This window comes from Notolepis coatsorum (genome assembly GCF_963971535.1).
Source record: "Notolepis coatsorum genome assembly, chromosome: 4".
Taxonomy (NCBI): Eukaryota; Metazoa; Chordata; class Actinopteri; order Aulopiformes; family Paralepididae; genus Notolepis; species Notolepis coatsorum.
The window spans coordinates 114,132,906-114,156,905 of NC_140168.1; the positions used below are offsets into that span (position 1 = coordinate 114,132,906).

At 47.2% G+C, this 24,000-nt stretch overlaps 1 pseudogene across 1 annotated transcript in view; it reads left to right on the top strand.

The window, feature by feature from the left end:
* Positions 1-24,000, top strand: part of LOC311226656 (kin of IRRE-like protein 1) — a 223,499-nt pseudogene that overhangs the window by 100,461 nt on the left and 99,038 nt on the right. The window contains exons 4-6 of the transcript XR_014621046.1: positions 8,787-8,944; positions 17,064-17,214; positions 21,380-21,485. The product of XR_014621046.1 is annotated as a kin of IRRE-like protein 1 (transcript). The remainder of the gene's footprint in view (positions 1-8,786; positions 8,945-17,063; positions 17,215-21,379; positions 21,486-24,000) is intronic.

The following is a 24,000-nucleotide window of genomic DNA, read 5'->3' on the forward strand; positions in this document are numbered from 1 at the left end:
CTGGACGTGTGTTACTGGACGTGTGTTACTGGACGTGTGTTACATGTGTTACTGGACGTGTGTTACTGGACGTGTGTTACTGGACGTGTGTTACTGGACGTGTGTTACTGGAAGTGTGTTACTGGATGTGTGTTACTGGATGTGTGTTACTGGACGTGTGTTACTGGACGTGTGTTACTGGAAGTGTGTTACTGGATGTGTGTTACTGGACGTGTGTTACTGGAAGTGTGTTACTGGATGTGTGTTACTGGACGTGTGTTACTGGACGTGTGTTACTGGACGTGTGTTACTGGACGTGTGTTACTGGACATGTGTTACTGGACGTGTGTTACTGGACGTGTGTTACTGGACGTGTGTTACTGGACATGTGTTACTGGACGTGTGTTACTGGATGTGTGTTACTGGATGTGTGTTACTGGACATGTGTTACTGGATGTGTTACTGGACGTGTGTTACTGGACGTGTGTTACTGGATGTGTGTTACTGGACGTGTGTTACTGGACGTGTGTTACTGGATGTGTTACTGGGCGTGTGTTACTGGATGTGTGTTACTGGACGTGTGTTACTGGACGTGTGTTACATGTGTTACTGGACGTGTGTTACTGGACATGTGTTACTGGACGTGTGTTACTGGACGTGTGTTACTGGACGTGTGTTACATGTGTTACTGGACGTGTGTTACTGGATGTGTGTTACTGGACGTGTGTTACTGGACATGTGTTACTGGACGTGTGTTACTGGATGTGTGTTACTGGATGTGTGTTACTGGACATGTGTTACTGGATGTGTTACTGGACGTGTGTTACTGGACGTGTGTTACTGGATGTGTGTTACTGGACGTGTGTTACTGGACGTGTGTTACTGGATGTGTTACTGGGCGTGTGTTACTGGATGTGTGTTACTGGACGTGTGTTACTGGACGTGTGTTACATGTGTTACTGGACGTGTGTTACTGGACATGTGTTACTGGACGTGTGTTACTGGACGTGTGTTACTGGACGTGTGTTACATGTGTTACTGGACGTGTGTTACTGGATGTGTGTTACTGGATGTGTGTTACTGGACGTGTGTTACTGGATGTGTGTTACTGGACATGTGTTACTGGATGTGTGTTACTGGACGTGTGTTACTGGACGTGTGTTACATGTGTTACTGGACGTGTGTTACTGGATGTGTGTTACTGGACGTGTGTTACTGGACGTGTGTTACATGTGTTACTGGACGTGTGTTACTGGACGTGTGTTACTGGACGTGTGTTACATGTGTTACTGGACGTGTGTTACTGGACGTGTGTTACTGGACGTGTGTTACTGGACGTGTGTTACTGGAAGTGTGTTACTGGATGTGTGTTACTGGATGTGTGTTACTGGACGTGTGTTACTGGACGTGTGTTACTGGAAGTGTGTTACTGGATGTGTGTTACTGGACGTGTGTTACTGGAAGTGTGTTACTGGATGTGTGTTACTGGACGTGTGTTACTGGACGTGTGTTACTGGACGTGTGTTACTGGACGTGTGTTACTGGACATGTGTTACTGGACGTGTGTTACTGGACGTGTGTTACTGGACGTGTGTTACTGGACATGTGTTACTGGACGTGTGTTACTGGATGTGTGTTACTGGATGTGTGTTACTGGACATGTGTTACTGGATGTGTTACTGGACGTGTGTTACTGGACGTGTGTTACTGGATGTGTGTTACTGGACGTGTGTTACTGGACGTGTGTTACTGGATGTGTTACTGGGCGTGTGTTACTGGATGTGTGTTACTGGATGTGTGTTACGTGTGTTACTGGACATGTGTTACTGGACGTGTGTTACTGGACGTGTGTTACTGGACATGTGTTACATGTGTTACTGGATGTGTGTTACTGGACGTGTGTTACTGGACGTGTGTTACATGTGTTACTGGATGTGTGTTACTGGACGTGTGTTACTGGACGTGTGTTACTGGTCGTGTGTTACTGGACGTGTGTTACTGGACGTGTGTTACTGGACGTGTGTTACTGGACCTGTGTTACTGGGCGTGTGTTACTGGACGTGTGTTACTGGACGTGTGTTACTGGACCTGTGTTACTGGGCGTGTGTTACTGGACGTGTGTTACTGGAAGTGTGTTACTGGAAGTGTGTTACTGGACGTGTGTTACTGGACGTGTGTTACTGGACGTGTGTTACTGGACGTGTGTTACTGGATGTGTGTTACTGGACGTGTGTTACTGGATGTGTGTTACTGGACGTGTGTTACTGGATGTGTGTTACTGGACGTGTGTTACTGGACATGTCTTACTGGATGTGTGTTACTGGACGTGTGTTACTGGATGTGTTACTGGACGTGTGTTACTGGACGTGTGTTACTGGATGTGTGTTACTGGACATGTGTTACTGGACGTGTGTTACTGGATGTGTGTTACTGGACATGTGTTACTGGACGTGTGTTACTGGATGTGTGTTACTGGACGTGTGTTACTGGACGTGTGTTACTGGAAGTGTGTTACTGGACGTGTGTTACTGGACGTGTGTTACTGGACGTGTGTTACTGGACATGTGTTACTGGACGTGTGTTACTGGACGTGTGTTACTGGAAGTGTGTTACTGGACGTGTGTTACTGGACGTGTGTTACTGGATGTGTGTTACTGGACATGTGTTACTGGACGTGTGTTACTGGAAGTGTGTTACTGGACATGTGTTACTGGACGTGTGTTACTGGATGTGTGTTACTGGACGTGTGTTACTGGACGTGTGTTACTGGACGTGTGTTACTGGACGTGTGTTACTGGACGTGTGTTACTGGAAGTGTGTTACTGGACGTGTGTTACTGGATGTGTGTTACTGGACGTGTGTTACTGGATGTGTGTTACTGGACATGTGTTACTGGACGTGTGTTACTGGAAGTGTGTTACTGGAAGTGTGTTACTGGACGTGTGTTACTGGACGTGTGTTACTGGACGTGTGTTACTGGACGTGTGTTACTGGACGTGTGTTACTGGACGTGTGTTACTGGATGTGTGTTACTGGACGTGTGTTACATGTGTTACTGGACGTGTGTTACTGGACGTGTGTTACTGGATGTGTGTTACTGGACGTGTGTTACTGGGCGTGTGTTACTGGACGTGTGTTACTGGACGTGTGTTACTGGATGTGTGTTACTGGACGTGTGTTACTGGGCGTGTGTTACTGGACGTGTGTTACTGGACGTGTGTTACTGGACGTGTGTTACTGGACGTGTGTTACTGGATGTGTGTTACTGGAAGTGTGTTACTGGACGTGTGTTACTGGATGTGTGTTACTGGACGTGTGTTACTGGACGTGTGTTACTGGACGTGTGTTACTGGACGTGTGTTACTGGACGTGTGTTACTGGACGTGTGTTACATGTGTTACTGGACGTGTGTTACTGGACGTGTGTTACTGGACGTGTGTTACTGGACGTGTGTTACTGGATGTGTGTTACTGGACGTGTGTTACTGGACGTGTGGACGTGTGTTACTGGACGTGTGTTACTGGACGTGTGTTACGTGTGTTACTGGGCGTGTGTTACTGGACGTGTGTTACTGGACGTGTGTTACTGGACGTGTGTTACTGGACGTGTGTTACTGGACGTGTGTTACATGTATTACTTGACGTGTGTTACTGGACGTGTGTTACTTGACGTGTGTTACTGGACGTGTGTTACTGGACGTATGTTACATGTGTTACTGGACGTGTGTTACTGGATGTGTGTTACTGGACGTGTGTTACTGGACGTGTGTTACTGGACGTGTGTTACTGGACGTGTGTTACATGTGTTACTGGACGTGTGTTACTGGACGTGTGTTACTGGACATGTGTTACTGGACGTGTGTTACTGGACGTGTGTTACTGGACGTGTGTTACATGTGTTACTGGATGTGTGTACTGGACGTGTGTTACTGGACGTGTGTTACTGGACGTGTGTTACTGGACGTGTGTTACTGGCCGTGTGTTACTGGACGTGTGTTACTGGACGTGTGTTACTGGATGTGTGTTACTGGACGTGTGTTACTGGACGTGTGTTACTGGACGTGTGTTACTGGACGTGTGTTACTGGATGTGTGTTACTGGACGTGTGTTACTGGACGTGTGTTACTGGACGTGTGTTACTGGACATGTGTGTTACTGGACGCGTGTTACTGGACGTGTGTTATGTGTGTTACTGGACGTGTGTTACATGTGTTACGTGTGTTACTGGACGTGTGTTACTGGATGTGTGTTACTGGACGTGTGTTACTGGACGTGTGTTACTGGACGTGTGTTACTGGACGTGTGTTACTGGCCGTGTGTTACTGGACGTGTGTTACTGGACGTGTGTTACTGGACATGTGTTACTGGACGTGTGTTACTGGACGTGTGTTACTGGACGTGTGATACTGGACGTGTGTTACTGGACATGTGTTACTGGACGTGTGTTACTGGACGTGTGTTACTGGACGTGTGTTACTGGACGTGTGTTACTGGACGTGTGTTACGGGGCGTGTGTTACGTGTGTTACTTGGCGTGTGTTACTGGACGTGTGTTACGTGTGTTACTGGACGTGTGTTACTGGACGTGTGTTACTGGATGTGTTACTGGACGTGTGTTACTGGATGTGTGTTACTGGACGTGTGTTACTGGATGTGTGTTACTGGAAGTGTGTTACTGGGCGTGTGTTACTGGATGTGTGTTACTGGATGTGTGTTACTGGATGTGTGTTACTGGACGTGTGTTACTGGATGTGTGTTACTGGATGTGTGTTACTGGATGTGTGTTACTGGATGTGTGTTACTGGATGTGTGTTACTGGACGTGTGTTACTGGACATGTGTTATGGGCGTGTGTTATGGGCGTGTGTTACGTGTGTTACGTGTGTTATGGGCGTGTGTTACGTGTGTTACGTGTGTTATGGGCGTGTGTTACGTGTGTTACGTGTGTTATGGGCGTGTGTTACGTGTGTTATGGGCGTGTGCTACGTGTGTTACGTGTGTTATGGGCGTGTGTTACGTGTGTTACGTGTGTTATGGGCGTGTGTTACGTATGTTACGTGTGTTATGGGCGTGTGTTACGTGTGTTACGTGTGTTATGGGCGTGTGTTACGTGTGTTATGGGCGTGTGTTATGTGTGTTACGTGTGTTATGGGCGTGTGTTACGTGTGTTACGTGTGTTACGTGTGTTATGGGCGTGTGTTACGTGTGTTATGGGCGTGTGTTACGTGTGTTATGGGCGTGTGTTACGTGTGTTATGGGCGTGTGTTACGTGTGTTACTGGACGTGGGTTACGTGTGTTACGTGTGTTACGTGTGTTATGGGCGTGTGTTACGTGTGTTACGTGTGTTACGTGTGTTATGGGCGTGTTTCGTGTGTTACTGGACGTGTGTTACTGGACGTGTGTTACTGGACGTGTGTTACGTGTGTTATGGGCGTGTGTTACGTGTGTTAGGGGCGTGTGTTACTGGACGTGTGTTACTGGACGTGTGTTACGTGTGTTACGTGTGTTATGGGCGTGTATTACGTGTGTTAGGGGCGTGTGTTACTGGACGTGTGTTACTGGACCTGACAGCCCCCTCTCCCCTCCAGTACTCAGTGTGTTACTGGACCTGACAGCCCCCTCTCCCCTCCAGTACTCAGTGTGTTACTGGACCTGTGTTACTGGACCTGACAGCCCCCTCTCCCCTCCAGTACTCAGTGTGTTACTGGACCTGTGTTACTGGACCTGACAGCCCCCTCTCCCCTCCAGTACTCAGTGTGTTACTGGACGTGTGTTACTGGACGTGTGTTACTGGACGTGTGTTACTGGATGTGTGTTACTGGACGTGTGTTACATGTGTTACTGGACGTGTGTTACTGGACGTGTGTTACTGGACGTGTGTTACTGGACGTGTGTTACTGGACGTGTGTTACTGGACGTGTGTTACTGGATGTGTGTTACTGGACGTGTGTTACTGGGCGTGTGTTACTGGACGTGTGTTACTGGACGTGTGTTACTGGATGTGTGTTACTGGACGTGTGTTACTGGGCGTGTGTTACTGGACGTGTGTTACTGGACGTGTGTTACTGGACGTGTGTTACTGGACGTGTGTTACTGGATGTGTGTTACTGGAAGTGTGTTACTGGACGTGTGTTACTGGATGTGTGTTACTGGACGTGTGTTACTGGACGTGTGTTACTGGACGTGTGTTACTGGATGTGTGTTACTGGACGTGTGTTACTGGACGTGTGGACGTGTGTTACTGGACGTGTGTTACTGGACGTGTGTTACGTGTGTTACTGGGCGTGTGTTACTGGACGTGTGTTACTGGACGTGTGTTACTGGACGTGTGTTACTGGACTTGTGTTACTGGACGTGTGTTACATGTATTACTTGACGTGTGTTACTGGACGTGTGTTACTTGACGTGTGTTACTGGACGTGTGTTACTGGACGTATGTTACATGTGTTACTGGACGTGTGTTACTGGATGTGTGTTACTGGACGTGTGTTACTGGACATGTGTTACTGGACGTGTGTTACTGGACGTGTGTTACATGTGTTACTGGACGTGTGTTACTGGACGTGTGTTACTGGACATGTGTTACTGGACGTGTGTTACTGGACGTGTGTTACTGGACGTGTGTTACATGTGTTACTGGATGTGTGTACTGGACGTGTGTTACTGGACGTGTGTTACTGGACGTGTGTTACTGGACGTGTGTTACTGGCCGTGTGTTACTGGACGTGTGTTACTGGACGTGTGTTACTGGACGTGTGTTACTGGATGTGTGTTACTGGACGTGTGTTACTGGACGTGTGTTACTGGACGTGTGTTACTGGACGTGTGTTACTGGACGTGTGTTACTGGATGTGTGTTACTGGACGTGTGTTACTGGACGTGTGTTACTGGACGTGTGTTACTGGACATGTGTGTTACTGGACGCGTGTTACTGGACGTGTGTTATGTGTGTTACTGGACGTGTGTTACATGTGTTACGTGTGTTACTGGACGTGTGTTACTGGATGTGTGTTACTGGACGTGTGTTACTGGACGTGTGTTACTGGACGTGTGTTACTGGACGTGTGTTACTGGCCGTGTGTTACTGGACGTGTGTTACTGGACGTGTGTTACTGGACATGTGTTACTGGACGTGTGTTACTGGACGTGTGTTACTGGACGTGTGATACTGGACGTGTGTTACTGGACATGTGTTACTGGACGTGTGTTACTGGACGTGTGTTACTGGACGTGTGTTACTGGACGTGTGTTACGTGTGTTACTGGACGTGTGTTACGGGGCGTGTGTTACGTGTGTTACTTGGCGTGTGTTACTGGACGTGTGTTACGTGTGTTACTGGACGTGTGTTACTGGACGTGTGTTACTGGATGTGTTACTGGACGTGTGTTACTGGATGTGTGTTACTGGACGTGTGTTACTGGATGTGTGTTACTGGATGTGTGTTACTGGGCGTGTGTTACTGGATGTGTGTTACTGGATGTGTGTTACTGGATGTGTGTTACTGGACGTGTGTTACTGGATGTGTGTTACTGGATGTGTGTTACTGGATGTGTGTTACTGGATGTGTGTTACTGGATGTGTGTTACTGGACGTGTGTTACTGGACGTGTGTTATGGGCGTGTGTTATGGGCGTGTGTTACGTGTGTTACGTGTGTTATGGGCGTGTGTTACGTGTGTTACATGTGTTATGGGCGTGTGTTACGTGTGTTACGTGTGTTATGGGCGTGTGTTACGTGTGTTATGGGCGTGTGCTACGTGTGTTACGTGTGTTATGGGCGTGTGTTACGTGTGTTACGTGTGTTATGGGCGTGTGTTACGTATGTTACGTGTGTTATGGGCGTGTGTTACGTGTGTTACGTGTGTTATGGGCGTGTGTTACGTGTGTTATGGGCGTGTGTTACGTGTGTTACGTGTGTTATGGGCGTGTGTTATGGGCGTGTGTTACGTGTGTTACGTGTGTTACGTGTGTTATGGGCGTGTGTTACGTGTGTTATGGGCGTGTGTTACGTGTGTTATGGGCGTGTGTTACGTGTGTTATGGGCGTGTGTTACGTGTGTTACTGGACGTGGGTTACGTGTGTTACGTGTGTTACGTGTGTTATGGGCGTGTGTTACGTGTGTTACGTGTGTTACGTGTGTTATGGGCGTGTTTCGTGTGTTACTGGACGTGTGTTACTGGACGTGTGTTACTGGACGTGTGTTACGTGTGTTATGGGCGTGTGTTACGTGTGTTAGGGGCGTGTGTTACTGGACGTGTGTTACTGGACGTGTGTTACGTGTGTTACGTGTGTTATGGGCGTGTATTACGTGTGTTAGGGGCGTGTGTTACTGGACGTGTGTTACTGGACCTGACAGCCCCCTCTCCCCTCCAGTACTCAGTGTGTTACTGGACCTGACAGCCCCCTCTCCCCTCCAGTACTCAGTGTGTTACTGGACCTGTGTTACTGGACCTGACAGCCCCCTCTCCCCTCCAGTACTCAGTGTGTTACTGGACCTGTGTTACTGGACCTGACAGCCCCCTCTCCCCTCCAGTACTCAGTGTGTTACTGGACGTGTGTTACTGGACCTGACAGCCCCCTCTCCCCTCCAGTACTCAGTGTGTTACTGGACCTGACAGCCCCCTCTCCCCTCCAGTACTCAGTGTGTTACTGGACCTGACAGCCCCCTCTCCCCTCCAGTACTCAGTGTGTTACTGGACCTGACAGCCCCCTCTCCCCTCCAGTACTCAGTGTGTTACTGGACCTGACAGCCCCCTCTCCCCTCCAGTACTCAGTGTGTTACTGGACCTGACAGCCCCCTCTCCCCTCCAGTTCCTCCTGACGACCCGGTGATAGACGGCGGGCCGGAGGTGCTGCTGAACGCGGGGGACTCGTACAACCTGAGCTGCGTGTCGCGAGGGGCCAAGCCGCCCTCCATGGTGGAGTGGCTCAAAGATGGCCTCCCTGTAGAGGGCGCCGTCAGCACCACCGTAAGTCTGCCGCAACACACAGTAGGCACACATGCACCGACTTGCACACGCACACCACACGCACAACTCATCACAAAATGTTTTTATTATTTCAAACCTTTCTGTTATTTCACCTCATGATTAAAGGGTGTGTTCGGGCTTCATCATGACGGACCCACAGCCCTGAATTCGACCCGCTCTGAGGGCACAGATGGGTGGGACTTGACCCTTGACCCCATTGACTTTACATTAGTCACGTGGCTAATTAGCTGAGCTGCCGGCGCCCAGTAGGAAGAACTGTATTGATACAACATGAACCCTTTAAAGGTCCCATGCATTATAAATGGCCTTTTCCAGTGTTTAGCATTGTTTCCTAGCAATGGGGGATTATATCAATGTGGTCTGTGTCTCTAATTATCATGTTGACTCATCAGTCTAGTCTCCAGTTCACCAGATCCTCCCTCACTCAACTGAGCCGTTCTGATTTGACTGTTTTGCTGACGTGAATAAGGCACTGGTTGTAGTCACTGCTAGGGATGGGTATTTTTCACATTTGAACCGATACGGTACTGGTACCGGTACCTGTGAATCGATACCGGTACCCAACGGTACCTTTTTTCGGTACTTTAGTCTCAAGAAATTTAATTTACCTACCTCAGTCGTTAAAAAAAATATCCAAACTTCAAATAACTACAATTTCGACAGTTTTCGGCTTGTCATTGCTCCGACTGCTTTGTTGTTGAATCAAGTCAAATCCTAGGTAAGCATATATTGTGGTTGACATAAAAAAAAAAAAGTACAAAAAAAAGGTAAAAAATTATTATATATATTTTTTGGTATCTCACTTGAATCGATACTCGGTAGTACCGACGTGTTTTGGTTCGGTACCTCAAAAGTACCGAATTCGGTACCCATCCCTAGTCACTGCCCACAATTCGCTCAACAACAGAGCAGTGAAATTACTTCCTAAAACAGAGGGTGCGACAGACAGCAGAGAACGAGCGAGCGAGAGAGGGAGAGAGAGAGAGAGAGAGAGGGAGAAAGAGAGAGAGAGGGACGGCGGATCAGGAGTGTGTGTAAATGTGTGCGCGCCGCGGGGATGGGTATTCTCCCCGCAGTCGGGAGCACTCCATATCACTGTCAACATATCTTTGCGCACGCTCCCACGCACACGCCCATAATCCGATCCGTGCAATAATATTCACAAAGGTATATATTGTCATTTGAAACAAGTTACCAATGCATTGTCCCGTGGGATTATGCCCCCAGCGGCTAAATTAATTAGTATCCCCCTCAGTCTCTCTATCTCTATCTCTGTCTGCCAGTCGCAGACTGTGTGGGTGACTGTCACTAAAAAAAAAGCGCTTCTGGGCGGAGCCCAGCACAAACAGCATGAAATCCTGATGTCGAAACATTTTGCTTTTGAGTACTTGATTACAAATATAAAACAATGAATTTTTTTTTAAGAAACTTTACAGATGTGTTCCATAGACTCACAGTAATTGTGTAAAGTTGCCCAAATAGTGCAAGGAATAGCAATGCATGGGACCTTTAACACTTTCAGTGCCAACGACGGGAAATCTCGTTAGTTCATGCCAACCGTTGAGTGCCAGCCGACGAGAGATCTCGTTTTTAATCGTTCTTTTTTTTATTACCGATTTCCATGAAGTTGTCATCAATCTAGCCTCACGTTACCAGTGGGGATATGTCTTAACTCGAACAGGGAAAATACTGCCCCCTATCGTCTCTCCGGATGGTACTGCACCCCTTTGGATTGGATTGAATGAAACGCATGGAGAAAAAAAAGTCCTGCTTCCACATTTTATTTGTCAGACAAGTAACCGGAGACGATCCAAGTAATCGCCCACCACCAGAACAGCGGAGAATGTGTGTTTCCAGTACCCAGCGTTGGATCAATAAACGCGATCGATATTTGGAATGGCGATCAGGAATTGGAATAATCTTTTTGGAGAACATCTGATCTGAGGTAAGGAATCTATTTTACCAGTCTTAGGATAATCAGACCGTTTTTCACAGAGATATCAGCGTGTGCCATATGTGTGTGTGTGTGCGTGTGTGCGTGTGTGTGTGTGTGTGTGCGATCAGGAAATAAGATAATCGATCTTTCAGCCCACTTCTATAGCATGCATAAGTACACATATACTATCGATAATCTAGCGTTTATTTGAAAACGATTCATAAACAGGCCGAAAAATGACAACGTGTTTTGTGTATTCCAGTGTATTCCAGTAAAGGGCGATTATCACAGAATCTTTATATTTTTCTGAAACTTTCAAAAAACTAGCGTTTTTCAAAATGGTATAAAACGGAAAAGAACCGATTAAAAAACAACCCGTTTTGACAATGTTGACTGCAAACAAGTCATTGATAAGCGACGGCCATATTAGACACATAGCCATAATTTAAGATATAGTTTATGCGTTCGCAAATATGAGAGCTGTCATTGAAGTGGGTGGTGGCACGCAACAGGGTTCCGGGGCACCGGAGGCATGGCACTGAAAGTGTTAAGGCATTTTCACTACCACACCACAGACGGTTAACCTTTCACTACCACACTACATTTACATTTAGTAATTTAGCTGACGCTTTTATCCAAAGCGACTTACAAGTTCTGTACGACAAGACAGCAAGAAGGGTACAACTCTATCAGCTGAGTAACAATGTTCATCAAAGTGTTGCGTGTTACAGTGTAGGTTAGTTTATTAGGACAAGTGCATGACAGTAAGGTTAGTCAGGGTTAGATTTTTTTATTTTTATTTTTTTTAATCATTTCAGATAATGGTTGAAGAAGTGAGTCTTTAGTCGACGGCGAAAGATTGGACGGGATTCGGCTGTCCTAACTGGGATGGGTAGTTCATTCCACCATTGTGGGGCAAGGACTGAGAATAGGCGGCTTCTCTTTGATGACCCTCCGGGAGCTTGGATAGGAGTAGGTCTGAGGCGGCCAGAAGATGCAGAGCGTAGGGGTCTTGAGGGTGTGTAGTTAGAGACCATTGACCGGAGGTAGGCGGGAGCGGTTCCCTTTGCCGGGTCGAGGGCCTTGAAGCGGATACGTGCAGCAATGGGGAGCCAGTGCAGGTCCCTAAGAAGTGGGGTGACATGGGCCGACTTTGGTAGGTTTGAGATCAGGCGGGCCGCTGCGTTTTGAATGATTTGAAGAGGCTTGGTGGCAGTGGCCGGGAGGCCAGCTAGCAGTGCGTTGCAGTAGTCGAGGCGGGAGATGACTGTTGATTGGACGAGGAGTTGGGTGGCTTCTTTTGTCAGGAAGGGGCGTATCCTTCTGACGTTGCTCAGGAGGAATCTGCAGGTTCTGGTTGTCGCTGCGATGTGAGCAGAGAAGTTCAACTGGTCGTCGAGGACGACACCAAGGTTCTTGGCGGTCGGGGACGCGGTCACAGCTGCATTCTCGACTGTGATGGAGAGGTCGGTCAGGGGGGAGGATTTGGCCGGCAGGTGGAGCAATTCTGTTTTGCTTAGGTTCAGTTTGAGGTGGTTGGTCGTCATCCAGGCGGAGATGTCGGACAGACAGGCCGAGATCCGCTCAGAGACGTGGATATCTGAGGGAGGGAAGGAGAGGAAGAGTTGAGTATCATCGGCATAACAATGATATGAGAAGCCATGAGACGTGATAATGTTACCCAGTGATTTAGTGTAGAGGGAGAAGAGAAGGGGTCCTAGGACCGAGCCCTGGGGGACACCCGTCCGGAGGGGGTGGGTGGCCGACAGAGTTCCTCTCCATGACACTTGGTAGGAGCGGTCGTTGAGGTATGATGTCAGCCATGTCAGCGCAGATCCAGCCACTCCCATTCCTGCGAGGGCCGCGAGGAGGATCTGATGGTTGACTGTGTCGAAGGCTGCAGATAGATCTAGGAGAATCAGGACAGAGGAGAGGCCTTTCGCTTTTGCTAAGTGAAGTGCCTCTGTGACCGCAATGAGGGCCGTTTCTGTGGAGTGGCCAGTCCGGAAGCCAGACTGATTGGGGTCTAGGAGGTCATTCTGTAAGAGATAAGCAGTAAGTTGGTTGGATACAGCACGTTCAAGTGTTTTAGAAAGGAAGGAGAGAGACAGGACGATAGTTGGCTATGACGGTGGGGTTCAGGGTTGGTTTTTTTATGAGGGGCGTGACTCTGGCTTGTTTTAGGGAGGTGGGGACCACCCTCGAGTTGAGTGAGGAGTTGATGGTTGCAGTTAGAAATGGGAGGATGTCCGGTGCTATGGTCTGGAGGAGTGGGGAGGGTAGCTGGTCCAGCTGGCATGTAGTCGGATGGTTTGACGTTACCAGTGTCATGGTCTCGGCTTCTGTAATGGGAGAGAAAGATGACAGAGTGAAGGATGAGGTTCTCGATTCAGCGTTTGGAATGGGTGGGGGTTGGGAGAAGGAGCTGCGGATGTTCTCCACTTTTTCCTCAAAGAAGATCGCAAAGTCTTCGGCAGAAAAAGATGAGGGAGGAGGGGTGGGGGGGGGGAGTGAGGAGGGAGGACATGGTAGCATGCAGTTTGCGAAGATTCTTGGCAGAGGCCTCGATCCTATGGTGAAAGAAAGAAGCTTTGGCATTAGTAATGGTTTTGGAGAATGTTAACAAGAGGTTGTGATATGTGTCGATGTCAGCAGTGAGGCGTGACTTTCTATACTTCCTCTCAGCTGCTCTCAGGACCTGTCTTTGTTCTCTCACTGCATCCGTCAGCCATGGACTGGGTGGGGAACGGCGGGCAGGTTTCTCAACGAGGGGACAGAGCTTGTCGAAGGAGGTTGCAAGGGCTGAGAACCTAATGAAAGGTTAACCACTACAGACGGTTAACCTTTCACTACCACACTACAGACGGTTAACCTTTCACTACCACACTACAGACGGTTAACCTTTCATTACCACACTACAGAAGGTTAACCTTTCACTACCACACTACAGACGGTTAACCTTTCACTACCACACTACAGAAGGTTAACCTTTCACTACCACACTACAGACGGTTAACCTTTCACTACCACACTACATAAGGTTAACCTTTCACTACCACACTACAGACGGTTAACCTTTCACTACCACACTACAGACGGTTAACCTTTCATTACCACACTACAGAAGGTTAACCTTTCACTACCACACTACAGATGGTTAACCTTTCACTACCACACTACAGAAGGTTAACCTTTCACTACCACACTACAGACGGTTAACCTTTCACTACCACACTACAGACGGTTAACCTTTCATTACCACACTACAGAAGGTTAACCTTTCACTACCACACTACAGACGGTTAACCTTTCACTACCACACTACAGACAGTTAACCTTTCACTACCACACTACAGATGGTTAAGCTTTCACTACCACACTATAGACGGTTAACCTTTCACTACCACACTACAGACGGTTAACCTTTCACTACCACACTACAGAGGGTTAACCTTTCACTACCACACTACAGACGGTTAACCTTTCACTACCACACTACAGAGGGTTAACCTTTCATTACCACACTACAGACGGTTAACCTTTCACTACCACACTACAGACGGTTAACCTTTCACTACCACACTACAGATAGTTAACATTTCACTACCACACTACAGACAGTTAACCTTTCACTACCACACAACAGAAGGTTAACCTTTCACTACCACACTACAGAAGGTTAACCCTTTCACTACCACACTACAGACGGTTAACCTTTCACTACCACACTACAGACGGTTAACCTTTCACTACCACACTACAGAAGGTTAACCTTTCATTACCACACTACAGAAGGTTAACCTTTCACTACCACACTACAGATGGTTAACCTTTCACTACCACACTACAGAAGGTTAACCTTTCACTACCACACTACAGACGGTTAACCTTTCACTACCACACTACAGACGGTTAACCTTTCATTACCACACTACAGAAGGTTAACCTTTCACTACCACACTACAGAAGGTTAACCTTTCACTACCACACTACAGACGGTTAACCTTTCACTACCACACTACAGACGGTTAACCTTTCACTACCACACTACAGACAGTTAACCTTTCACTACCACACTACAGATGGTTAAGCTTTCACTACCACACTATAGACGGTTAACCTTTCACTACCACACTACAGACGGTTAACCTTTCACTACCACACTACAGAGGGTTAACCTTTCACTACCACACTACAGACGGTTAACCTTTCACTACCACACTACAGAGGGTTAACCTTTCACTACCACACTACAGACGGTTAACCTTTCACTACCACACTACAGAGGGTTAACCTTTCACTACCACACTACAGACGGTTAACCTTTCACTACCACACTACAGACGGTTAACCTTTCACTACCACACTACAGAAGGTTAACCTTTCACTACCACACTACAGAAGGTTAACCTTTCACTACCACACTACAGACGGTTAACCTTTCACTACCACACTACAGAAGGTTAACATTTCACTACCACACTACAGAAGGTTAACCATTCACTACCACACTACAGACGGTTAACCTTTCACTACCACACTACAGACGGTTAACCTTTCACTACCACACTACAGACAGTTAACCTTTCACTACCACACTACAGACAGTTAACCTTTCACTACCACACAACAGAAGGTTAACCTTTCACTACCACACTACAGAAGTTTAACCCTTTCACTACCACACTACAGACGGTTAACCTTTCACTACCACACTACAGAGGGTTAACCTTTCACTACCACACTACAGAAGGTTAACCTTTTACTACCACACTATAGAAGGTTAACCTTTCACTACCACACTACCAAAGGGTTAACCCTTTCACTACCACACTACAGAAGGTTAACTCTTTCACTACCACACTACAGACGGTTAACCTTTCACTACCACACTACAGAAGGTTAACCTTTCACTACCACACTACAGCAGGTTAACCCTTTCACTACCACACTACAGAAGGTTAACCTTTCACTACCACACTACAGAAGGTTAACCTTTCACTACCACACTACAGAAGGTTAACCTTTCACTACCACACTACAGACGGTTAACCTTTCACTACCACACTACCAAATGGTTAACCATTTCACTACCACACTACAGAAGGTTAACCCTTTCACTACCACACTACAGACGGTTAACCTTTCACTACCACACTACAGAAGGTTAACCTTTCACTACCACACTACCAACGGGTTAACCCTTTCACTACCACACTACCAAAGGGTTAACCCTTTCACTACCACACTACAGAAGGTTAACCTTTCACTACCACACTTCCAAAGGGTTAACCCTTTCACTACCACACTACAGAAGGTTAACCCTTTCACTACCACACTACAGAATGTTAACCCTTTCATTATCACACTACAGAATGTTAACCTTTCACTACCACACTACCAAAGGGTTAACCCTTTCACTACCACACTACCAAAGGGTTAACTCTTCGTATAGGTTAGCTGAAAAGGCAGTTGTCCTAGCAGGTTAGCTAAGCTAGTAGACTGGCTATAATGGTAGTATAGGTTAGCTAAGCTAGTAGACTGGCTATAATGGTAGTATAGGTTAGCTAAACTAGTAGACTGGCTATAATGGTAGTATAGGTTAGCTAAGCTAATAGACTGGCTATAATGGTAGTATAGGTTAGCTAAGCTAGTAGACTGGCTATAATGGTGGTATAGGTTAGTTGAAGAGTCCTAGCAGGTTAGCTAAGCTAGTAGACTGACTATAATGGTAGTATAGGTTAGCTAAGCTAGTAGACTGGCTATAATGGTAGTATAGGTTAGCTAAGCTAGTAGACTGGCTATAATGGTAGTATAGGTTAGCTAAGCTAGTAGACTGGCTATAATGGTAGTATAGGTTAGTTGAAGAGTCCTAGCAGGTTAGCTAAGCTAGTAGACTGGCTATAATGGTAGTATCCTAGCCTACATGGGCTAACCACACCAGGACTGAAGCAGGGATATACCTGATATTGACTGTTCATTTCTGGCTGTATGCTTTGCTGTGTGTTGGTGTTTGTGTGTTTGTGGTGCAGTACTGGTCAGACAACCCAATCCCCCCCCCCCCCCCCTGGGCATAAATAACGTTTTTTATCTTATCTTATTTAGCGTATCTAATTGCCCATATCTTATTTTCTCTACACATATCCTACCTTACCTTATTAGGAGGTGCTCCCAGACAGGAAGAGGGTGACCACACGGAGCTACCTGCCCATCCAGCCGGTGGACACGGACACGGGACGGAACTACAGCTGTGTGGCCACCAACCTGGCTGTGCCCACCGGGAAGGTCACCACCGTCACCCTCAACGTCCACCGTGAGTCCCGCTACACCCCTCGAGTGACACTTATAATACAGAGATATGTGTGGATATGTCTACGCTCACAAAATATGTTGTAAATGCTTGTTTAAAGGTCCCATGCATTATAAATGGCCTTTTCCAGTGTTTAGCATTGTATCCTAGTCTGTGTCGTTAATTATCATATTATTGACTCATCAGTCTAGTCTCGAGTTCACGAGATCTTCCCTCACTCAACTAAGCTGTTCTGATTTGACGGTATTGCTGACGTGAATAAGGTACTGATTTGCATAACTAACGCCCCCTCTATGGTCGACAGCGACAGCAGAGCGAGTGGAAATATCTTCACGTCCTCAAACAGAGCGACGCAGAGAACGAGCGAGCGAGAGAGAGAGAGATAGAGAGGGAGAGAGAGAGAGGGAGAGAGAGAGAGAGAGAGAGAGAGAGAGGGAGAGAGAGAGAGAGAGAGAGAGAGAGAGAGAGAGAGAGAGAGAGAGAGAGAGAGAGAGAGAGAGAGAGAGAGAGAGAGAGAGAGAGAGAGAGAGAGAGAGAGAAGAGAGAGAGAGAGAAGAGAAGAGAGAGAGAGAGAGAAGGGAGAGAGAGAGAGAGAGAGAGAGAGAGAGAGAGAGAGAGAGAGAGAGAAGGAGGAGAGAGAGAGAGAGAGAGAGAGAGGAGAGAGAGAGGAGAGGAGAGAGGAGAGAGAGAGAGAGAGAGAGAAGGAGAGGAGAGAGATAGAAAGGGAGAGAGAGAGAGAGAGAGGGAGAAGAGAGAGAGAGAGAGAGAGAGAGGAGAGAGAGAGAGAAAGGGAGAGAGAGACAGGAGCTTCTGTCGGGGAAACAAACTGCGCACGGGGAAGCAGTGGCACACACACATTTACACACACAACCTGGACCGCGCGGGGGAAGCAGTGGAGAGATAACTTTATGCTCCGTGTCCCTCCCCTCTCTCTCTCTCTCTCTCTCTTCTCTCTCTCTCTCTCTCTCTCTCTCTCTTCTCTCTCTCTCTCTCTCTCTCTCTTCTCTCTCTCTCTCTCTCTCTCTCCTCTCTACTCTCCCTCTCCTCTCTCTCTCTCTCTCCTCCTCTCTCTGTGCCAGTTGCAGACTGTGTGGATGACTGTCACTCAAAGCGCTTATGGGCGGAGCCAGGTCAACACAGCCTGAAATCCAAAGGGAGAAAAATGTGGCTTTTGAGTACTTGATTGGAAATATAAAACAATGAATCTTTTTGGAAAAAAAACTTACAAATGTGTTCAATAGACTCACAGGAATTGTGTAAAGTTGCCCAAATAGTGCAAGGAATAGCAATGCACGTCCCCTTTAATGCACAGCAGCAGACAAAAGAATGAGCGTGTTTTAGTCCTTGGCCTTCGTCAGCGTTTTCCAGCACTGACAGCTGGGAGCTGAAGACCCATCCTGCTGCTTTTAGATCTGAAGCTCCTGAAGGCACCATCACTCAGTCATTAGATCTGAAGCTCCTGAAGGCACCATCACTCAGTCATTAGATCTGAAGCTCCTGAAGGCACCATCTCACTCAGTCATTAGATCTGAAGCTCCTGAAGGCACCATCTCACTCAGTCATTAGATCTGAAGCTCCTGAAGGCACCATCACTCAGTCATTAGATCTGAAGCTCCTGAAGGCACCATCACTCAGTCATTAGATCTGAAGCTCCTGAAGGCACCATCACTCAGTCATTAGATCTGAAGCTCCTGAAGGCACCATCACTCAGTCATTAGATCTGAAGCTCCTGAAGGCACCATCACTCAGTCATTAGATCTGAAGCTCCTGAAGGCACCATCTCACTCAGTCATTAGATCTGAAGCTCCTGAAGGCACCATCTCACTCAGTCATTAGATCTGAAGGCACCGGTTCACTCAGTCATTCATTTATTCATTCAGTAATCACTCACGGTTAGCCACTCTGCCCTCTGGTGGCGGCCCACGGGCATCACAACAACATCACGACACAAGCACACGCCTGTGTCTGTTACAGCAACAACAAGCACACGCCTGTGTCTGTTACAGCAACAACAAGCACACGCCTGTGTCTGTTACAGCAACAACAAGCACACGCCTGTGTCTGTTACAGCAACAACAAGCGAGCGCCTGTGTCTGTTACAGCAACAACAAGCGCACGCCTGTGTCTGTTACAGCAACATCAAGCACACGCCTGTGTCTGTTACAGCAACAACAAGCGCACGCCTGTGTCTGTTACAGCAACAACAAGCACACGCCTGTGTCTGTTACAGCAACAACAAGCACACTGACAACAACAGGACACCTATTGAGCGAACCCTCAAGGCTGAGGTGCGAACGAACGCTGGAAAACCATTACAATGACTGACGTTTGTGAGCTGGTGCTCTGTCAACCGTAGGGCTGGTCACACCTTTTTACACACAGATCCTCGTAGTTATGTGAATATAGTGTTATATTTTATTAATCTCATTCTATTTGTGCAATACTGTCGTATACACTCCTCATTTTTACTTTTACAAATCCTCATTATGTATACTGTTGTACTTTTTACTATGTTATTTAATTTGTATCCACTTTATTAATGTATTCTATCTTATATTATTGTATCTTTATATGCCTATTGCTCTAATGTGTCTAGTGCTAATTGACCTGACCTCATATACAATACATTTTTGAGTAATTGACTCCATACTGTTCACAAATTCAATGAGCATTTCACCAGACAACAGACGTGTTCCTGGATCTGTGCACAGCAGACCCACATTCTGCCAAGACGTCTGTCCGCTCGCTCCACCTCCTCCCTGTTGTCTCTGCAAACACGTCTCCCCTCCGAGTCGGCCATGTTTATCGCTATGGTTTCCATGGACTTTACGTCATCAACCCAGGATGCGGCGTGTCTCGTTGGCCCTGGGGTCATCCTGACCTCTGACCTCTCCTCTCAGGTGATGAAGAACAACCTCAACCTCTTCCTCATCACTGGATCGTTACACGTCGGTCGTCTCTTTGGTCTGGATCATTTTCCCACGACACTTCCTCCTCTGACGCGTCTTCACTGTCAGTTTCCTGGCCGCTCTCCTCCTCCTCACCAGTGTCACGGTCAAACACGTGATCGAGAGCCTCATATGCAGTCATCCTGTCATCGTGTCATCGTGCCACTAGGGATGGGTACCGAGGCATCACGTGGGTACTACCGAGTACCAATTCACGTGAGATCCATCTGTGCCACATTTCGGTAATACAAATAATATTTCGTTGACGTCAACGTTTCGTTTACCGCTAAACTAAACCTATGAAGTGTGCTGCACGTTCACGTCAACGTTCACGCGCACAATACACGCTTACCTAGGATTTGACTTGATTCAACAACAAAGCAGTCGAGGTGATGGCAAGCCGAAAACGGTCGAAAGTGTGGTTACACTTTACAAAGCTAGATGCAGACAACACTTGCTGCAATATTATATATTATATATATATATATATTATTAACAAATTGTTCTAAATAAATAATAATGATAATAAATCATTTGAAGTTTGAAAAATTACAAATGAGGTAGGTAGATTACATTTTAGACACTAAAGTACAGAAAAAAGGTACCGTCGGATACCGGTATCGATTCACGGGTACTGGTATCGGTTCAAATGTGAACGGAACCCAACCCTACGTGCCACAGAATTAATTGTGAGCAAGGCCTCAAAAAAGCCTCATATACCTGCTGTTGTTGAGCTGTGAGAAAAGCTTGATACATTATTGAAGCTTCAGAGTTTGTGCCAACTGGTGTGTGTCTTAGTTCGTAGGAATGTGTGAAAATAAATTATTGTATCATTTCTCTGAAACTCTACCTGACTCTACCTGACTCTACAAAGGGTTAAAGCCTGTATCGCTTTGCATCTAAGACACTGTGTCCTTGTTTCTTATATATATATATATATACTGAAGATGTGTCGTACTGGTGATCATCACGTGATCATTGCCAAATTCCACCCCACTCCAACCTCATTCAATTGTTGTGCTGAATATTTAGGGATCTTTAACAACTAGTCCTATTAAGAATCCTATATATTATTATAAATACTGAATAGCTGCTTTCTGAAACAAAAACAAAAAGGTAGCCCAGGGCACAAGGGAATGTGTGGTAGCCTTTTTGCATCGAAATGCCCCCTCACCTTGTAGCATAACTGAGACTGAATGTACAACCCTTCCTCCCTGCAGACACCCCCACAGTGACCCTGTCCATCGAGCCACGCTCCGCCCTGGAGGGAGACCGAGTGACCTTCACCTGCCAGGCCAACGCCAACCCTCCCATCATGGGATACAGGTCTGTCTGTCTCTCTCTTCTTCCTAACCTAACCTAATCTAACCTAATCTAACCTAACCTTACCTAACCTAACCTAACTTTAACTAACCTAACCTAATGTAAACTAACCTAACCTAACCTAACTTTAACGAACCTAACCTGACGTAAACTAACCTAACCTAACAGAACCTAACATAATCTAATCTAACCTAACCTAACCTAACCTTACCTAACCTAACCTAACTTTAACTAACCAAATGTAAACTAACCTAACCTAACCTAACTTTAACGAACCTAACCTAACCTGACGTAAACTAACCTAACCTAACAGAACCTAACCTAATCTAGCCTAACCTAATCGAACCTAACCAAACCAAAACCTAACCTAACCAAACCAAAACGAACCTAACCTAATCCAACCTAACCTAACCTAACTTAGTCTAACCTAATTTAGTATAACCCAACCCAACCTTAACCCAACCCAAACGAATCAAGATGTTTGATAAGGCTCCTCATGGAGCCAGTCCAAGCGTCGCTCAACCTTAGTGTCCCTCGTAAAAGTTGGCAAGTTTCTGGAAAAAAGTCCCATGTTGGACATTTGCAGAGTCCATAGGGGGTTTTCTGTGTGCTCGCTCTAACTAGCTGTACATGTCCTACTACTTTCTGTGCTGTCACAGTTAAGTTGTGATTTGGTGATTAATAGTCTAGTTGGATTTGGTTGAGGCATATTGCGGAGCTAATGATGCTAACGGTGGAGCATCGGCGTCGGTTGTGTGATAGTAAAGGGTTAACCTTATATCGTGTGGCAGTGAAAGGGTTAAGCCAGGCCACCTAAATGGACCTACTGATTGGGAGATGCTGTTGTTCCACAAAGAGATAGTTAGCACTGACTTGAGGCCTGGCGTAGTATCATGGTCAAAAGCTGAGATGAGAGGCAGACTTGGCGGCAGAAACTGAACAGCGAGGATGGAAAGCATCCAGTGGAAGTAGGATGCAGACGATTTATACTATAGCGTCGACGTCATCGTTATTGGGAGAGTTGGGGATTTTCACGGGTGAAGTTTGCGAAAAGCAGTAAATGAGATGTCGGGAGAAGCATTGAAAGGCAGTCAGTGGATTTGGTCGAGGAGAAGTAATAGTGCCACCTGGGGGCCAAAGTAAACAAAGGGTATTCATTTTCTTCTCTGTTGTTGCCGTCTCATGTTATATTTTTGACATAGGATAACATAAGGAGGTTCAGCGTGTGGGTATCATGGGAGAAGGGGGAGCTAGCATGGAGGTGGGTGGTTCTGGCACGCTGGAACGAACCGATGAGCCTTCCCGAGGTGTCGTGGGCCTGACTGGACGAAACACCAGTGAAGGCCCACTTGATGACCCTGGTGATGTGCTGGCTCTCGCTGCCTATCTGCTTTATCCACACGTTGGGGTGTGGTGGCCAATGGGGGCCATGTGGTAGGGTGTGTAGCATCGGCATTGTCGATACCTGGAGCTCACATTATTATTTTTAACCATTTCCTCCTGCACCCTAACCCGTGTCCGTTAGGGATGGGTACCGAATTAGGTACTTTTAAAGGTACCTACCGAATCACGCCGGTGCCACCGAGTACCGATTCACGTGAGATCCGTCGGTGCCACATTTCGGTACTGTAAAAAAAGATATAATAATAATAATAAAAAAAATAAAATAGTAAAAAAAAAATTACGTCAACGTTCACGCGCACAATACACGCTTACCTAGGATTTGACTTGATTCAACAACAAAGCAGTCGGGGCGATGGCAAGCCGAAAACGGTCGAAAGTGTGGATTTTCTTTCTTTTTTTACAACTGAGGTAGGTAGATTACATTTTTAGAGACTAAAGTACCGAAAAAAGGTACCGTTGGGTAACAGCATCAATTCACAGGTTCCGTTACCGGTATCGGTTCAAATGTGAAAGGTACCCAACCCTAGTGTCCGTACCCTAAAATCACAGTTCTGTTCTCACTGACCCCCAACCTGTTCTCCCAGACTTTGTAACTAGAGTGGTTGTGTTTGGGGGCGTGTCCCCGTGCTGACTGGGGGGGGGTGTGTGGGCGTGTCCCCGTGCTGACTGGAGGGTGTGTGGGGGCGTGTCCCCGTGCTGACTGGAGGGTGTGTGTGGGGGCGTGTCCCCGTGCTGACTGCAGGGTGTGTTTGGGGGCGTGTCCCCGTGCTGACTGGAGGGTGTGTGTGGGGGCGTGTCCCCGTGCTGACTGGGGGGTGTGTGTGGGCGTGTCCCCGTGCTGACTGGAGGGTGTGTGTGGGGGCGTGTCCCCGTGCTGACTGGAGGGTGTGTGTGGGGGCGTGTCCCCGTGCTGACTGGAGGGTGTGTTTGGGGGCGTGTCCCTGTGCTGACTGGAGGAGGTGTGTGTGGGGGCGTGTCCCCGTGCTGACTGCAGGGTGTGTTTGGGGGCGTGTCCCTGTGCTGACTGGAGGAGGTGTTTGGGGGCGTGTCCCCGTGCTGACTGCAGGGTGTGTTTGGGGGCGTGTCCCTGTGCTGACTGGAGGAGGTGTTTGGG